Source organism: Crinia signifera, unplaced genomic scaffold, assembly GCF_055691185.1.
Source record: "Crinia signifera unplaced genomic scaffold, ASM5569118v1 HAP2_SCAFFOLD_125, whole genome shotgun sequence".
Classification (NCBI taxonomy): Eukaryota; Metazoa; Chordata; class Amphibia; order Anura; family Myobatrachidae; genus Crinia; species Crinia signifera.
The window spans coordinates 235,001-240,114 of NW_028142018.1; positions in this window are offsets into that span (position 1 = coordinate 235,001).

Genomic DNA, 5,114 nt, shown 5'->3' on the forward strand with positions numbered 1-5,114 from the left:
TTCCACCCCACGCTGCCCAGGGAAGGTAGCCCGGGCCCGGGGGAGGCCACCCCCGGGTCCGGGGACCGGCGCCCCCCGCTGGTCGACCGGGGAATTGCATCTGAAAGGTGAAAAAAGCACTTTGAAAATACTTTGAAATTCCTCACCCACTCGAGCCCAGGATTCATGCCCAGGGCTGTGGAAGTGTCCCTGGGCACGTTCGAAGGTCTTCCCCCCGGGGAAAAAAAGTTCCAGATTTCCAGCCCACGCTACCCAGGGAAGGTAGCCCGGGCCCGGGGGAGGTCACCCCCGGGTCCGGGGCACTGCGTCCCCCGCAGGACAACCGGGGAATTGCGTCCAAAAGGTGAAAAAACACTTTGAAAATAGCTTCAATCGTTCTCCCACTCTTCCCCGGGATTCATGCCCAGGGCTGTGGAAGTGTCCCTGGGTAAGTTCGAGCGTCTTCCCCCCGGGAAAAAAAAACTTCCATATTTCCACCCCACGATGCCCGGGGAAGGTAGCCCGGGCCCGGGGGAGTCCATCCCCGGGTCCGGGGAACTGCGCCTCCCACTGGTCGCCCGGGGAATTGCGTCCAAAAGGTGAAAAAAATACTTTGCAAATACTTTGAAATCGTTCGCCCACTCTTCCCCGGGATTCATGCCCAGGGCTGTGGAAGTGTCCCTGGGCACGTCCGAGCGTCTTCCCCCCCGGGAAAAACAAGTTCCAGATTTTCACCCCACGCTGCCCGGGGGAGGTAGCCCGGGCCTGGGGGAGGTCACCCCCGGGTCCGGGGGACTGCGCCCCGTGCTGGACACCCGGAGAAATGCATCCAAAAGGTGAAAAAAACACTGAAAACAGTTTGAAATGGTTCACCCACTCTTCCCCGGGATTCATGCCCGGGGCTGTGGAAGTGTCCCTGGGCACGTCCGAGCGTCTTCCCCCCGGAAAAAAAAAGTTCCATATTTCCACCCCACGATGCCCGGGGAAGGTAGCCCGGGCCCGGGGGAGTCCATCCCCGGGTCCGGGGAACTGCGCCTCCCACTGTTCGCCCGGGGAATTGCGTCCAAAAGGTGCAAAAAATACTTTGAAAATAGTTTGAAATCGTTCGCCCACTCTTCCCCGGGATTCATGCCCGGGTCTGTGGAAGTGTCCCTGGGCACGTCCGAGCGTCTTCCCCCCCTGAAAAAAAAAGTTCCATATTTCCACCCCACGATGCCTGGGGAAGGTAGCCCGGGCCCGCGGGAGGTCACCCACGGGTCCGGGGCAATGCGCCCCCCGCAGGACAACCGGGGAAATGCATGCAAAAGGTGAAAAAAACACTTTGAAAATAGTTTCAATCGTTCTCCCACTCTTCCCCGGGATTCATGCCCGGGGCTGTGGAAGTGTCCCTGGGCACGTCCGAGCGTCTTCCCCCCGGGAAAAAAAACTTCCATATTTCCACCCCACGATGCCCGGGGAAGGTAGCCCAGGCCCGGGGGAGGCCACCCCCGGGTCCGGGGAACTGCGCCCCCCGCTGGTCGCCCGGGGAATTGCGTCCAAAAGGTGAAAAAAATACTTTGAAAATACTTTGAAATTCCTTACCCACTCGAGCCCGGGATTCATGCCCAGGGCTGTGGAAGTGTCCCTGGGCACGTCCGAGCGTCTTCCCCCCCCGGGAAAAACAAGTTCCAGATTTTCACCCCACGCTGCCCGGGGGAGGTAGCCCGGGCCTGGGGGAGGTCACCCCCGGGTCCGGGGGACTGCGCCCCGTGCTGGACACCCGGAGAAATGCATCCAAAAGGAGAAAAAAACACTGAAAACAGTTTGAAATGGTTCACCCACTCTTCCCCGGGATTCATGCCCAGGGCTGTGGAAGTGTCCCTGGGCACGTCCGAGCGTCTTCCCCCCGGAAAAAAAAAAGTTCCATATTTCCACCCCACGATGCCCGGGGAAGGTAGCCCGGGCCCGGGGGAGTCCATCCCCGGGTCCGGGGAACTGCGCCCCCCGCTGGTCGCCCGGGGAATTGCGTCCAAAAGGTGCAAAAAATACTTTGAAAATAGTTTGAAATCGTTCGCCCACTCTTCCCCGGGATTCATGCCCGGGTCTGTGGAAGTGTCCCTGGGCACGTCCGAGCGTCTTCCCCCCCTGAAAAAAAAAGTTCCATATTTCCACCCCACGATGCCTGGGGAAGGTAGCCCGGGCCCGCGGGAGGTCACCCACGGGTCCGGGGCAATGCGCCCCCCGCAGGACAACCGGGGAAATGCATGCAAAAGGTGAAAAAAACACTTTGAAAATAGTTTCAATCGTTCTCCCACTCTTCCCCGGGATTCATGCCCGGGGCTGTGGAAGTGTCCCTGGGCACGTCCGAGCGTCTTCCCCCCGGGAAAAAAAACTTCCATATTTCCACCCCACGATGCCCGGGGAAGGTAGCCCAGGCCCGGGGGAGGCCACCCCCGGGTCCGGGGAACTGCGCCCCCCGCTGGTCGCCCGGGGAATTGCGTCCAAAAGGTGAAAAAAATACTTTGAAAATACTTTGAAATTCCTTACCCACTCGAGCCCGGGATTCATGCCCAGGGCTGTGGAAGTGTCCCTGGGCACGTCCGAGCGTCTTCCCCCCCCCGGGAAAAACAAGTTCCAGATTTTCACCCCACGCTGCCCGGGGGAGGTAGCCCGGGCCTGGGGGAGGTCACCCCCGGGTCCGGGGGACTGCGCCCCGTGCTGGACACCCGGAGAAATGCATCCAAAAGGAGAAAAAAACACTGAAAACAGTTTGAAATGGTTCACCCACTCTTCCCCGGGATTCATGCCCAGGGCTGTGGAAGTGTCCCTGGGCACGTCCGAGCGTCTTCCCCCCGGAAAAAAAAAAGTTCCATATTTCCACCCCACGATGCCCGGGGAAGGTAGCCCGGGCCCGGGGGAGTCCATCCCCGGGTCCGGGGAACTGCGCCCCCCGCTGGTCGCCCGGGGAATTGCGTCCAAAAGGTGCAAAAAATACTTTGAAAATAGTTTGAAATCGTTCGCCCACTCTTCCCCGGGATTCATGCCCGGGTCTGTGGAAGTGTCCCTGGGCACGTCCGAGCGTCTTCCCCCCCTGAAAAAAAAAGTTCCATATTTCCACCCCACGATGCCTGGGGAAGGTAGCCCGGGCCCGCGGGAGGTCATCCACGGGTCCGGGGCAATGCGCCCCCCGCAGGACAACCGGGGAAATGCATGCAAAAGGTGAAAAAAACACTTTGAAAATAGTTTCAATCGTTCTCCCACTCTTCCCCGGGATTCATGCCCGGGGCTGTGGAAGTGTCCCTGGGCACGTCCGAGCGTCTTCCCCCCGGGAAAAAAAACTTCCATATTTCCACCCCACGATGCCCGGGGAAGGTAGCCCAGGCCCGGGGGAGGCCACCCCCGGGTCCGGGGAACTGCGCCCCCCGCTGGTCGCCCGGGGAATTGCGTCCAAAAGGTGAAAAAAATACTTTGAAAATACTTTGAAATTCCTTACCCACTCGAGCCCGGGATTCATGCCCAGGGCTGTGGAAGTGTCCCTGGGCACGTCCGAGCGTCTTCCCCCCCCCGGGAAAAACAAGTTCCAGATTTTCACCCCACGCTGCCCGGGGGAGGTAGCCCGGGCCTGGGGGAGGTCACCCCCGGGTCCGGGGGACTGCGCCCCGTGCTGGACACCCGGAGAAATGCATCCAAAAGGAGAAAAAAACACTGAAAACAGTTTGAAATGGTTCACCCACTCTTCCCCGGGATTCATGCCCAGGGCTGTGGAAGTGTCCCTGGGCACGTCCGAGCGTCTTCCCCCCGGAAAAAAAAAAGTTCCATATTTCCACCCCACGATGCCCGGGGAAGGTAGCCCGGGCCCGGGGGAGTCCATCCCCGGGTCCGGGGAACTGCGCCCCCCGCTGGTCGCCCGGGGAATTGCGTCCAAAAGGTGCAAAAAATACTTTGAAAATAGTTTGAAATCGTTCGCCCACTCTTCCCCGGGATTCATGCCCGGGTCTGTGGAAGTGTCCCTGGGCACGTCCGAGCGTCTTCCCCCCCTGAAAAAAAAAGTTCCATATTTCCACCCCACGATGCCTGGGGAAGGTAGCCCGGGCCCGCGGGAGGTCACCCACGGGTCCGGGGCAATGCGCCCCCCGCAGGACAACCGGGGAAATGCATGCAAAAGGTGAAAAAAACACTTTGAAAATAGTTTCAATCGTTCTCCCACTCTTCCCCGGGATTCATGCCCGGGGCTGTGGAAGTGTCCCTGGGCACGTCCGAGCGTCTTCCCCCCGGGAAAAAAAACTTCCATATTTCCACCCCACGATGCCCGGGGAAGGTAGCCCAGGCCCGGGGGAGGCCACCCCCGGGTCCGGGGAACTGCGCCCCCCGCTGGTCGCCCGGGGAATTGCGTCCAAAAGGTGAAAAAAATACTTTGAAAATACTTTGAAATTCCTTACCCACTCGAGCCCGGGATTCATGCCCAGGGCTGTGGAAGTGTCCCTGGGCACGTCCGAGCGTCTTCCCCCCCCGGGAAAAACAAGTTCCAGATTTTCACCCCACGCTGCCCGGGGGAGGTAGCCCGGGCCTGGGGGAGGTCACCCCCGGGTCCGGGGGACTGCGCCCCGTGCTGGACACCCGGAGAAATGCATCCAAAAGGAGAAAAAAACACTGAAAACAGTTTGAAATGGTTCACCCACTCTTCCCCGGGATTCATGCCCAGGGCTGTGGAAGTGTCCCTGGGCACGTCCGAGCGTCTTCCCCCCGGAAAAAAAAAAGTTCCATATTTCCACCCCACGATGCCCGGGGAAGGTAGCCCGGGCCCGGGGGAGTCCATCCCCGGGTCCGGGGAACTGCGCCCCCCGCTGGTCGCCCGGGGAATTGCGTCCAAAAGGTGCAAAAAATACTTTGAAAATAGTTTGAAATCGTTCGCCCACTCTTCCCCGGGATTCATGCCCGGGTCTGTGGAAGTGTCCCTGGGCACGTCCGAGCGTCTTCCCCCCCTGAAAAAAAAAGTTCCATATTTCCACCCCACGATGCCTGGGGAAGGTAGCCCGGGCCCGCGGGAGGTCACCCACGGGTCCGGGGCAATGCGCCCCCCGCAGGACAACCGGGGAAATGCATGCAAAAGGTGAAAAAAACACTTTGAAAATAGTTTCAATCGTTCTCCCACTCTT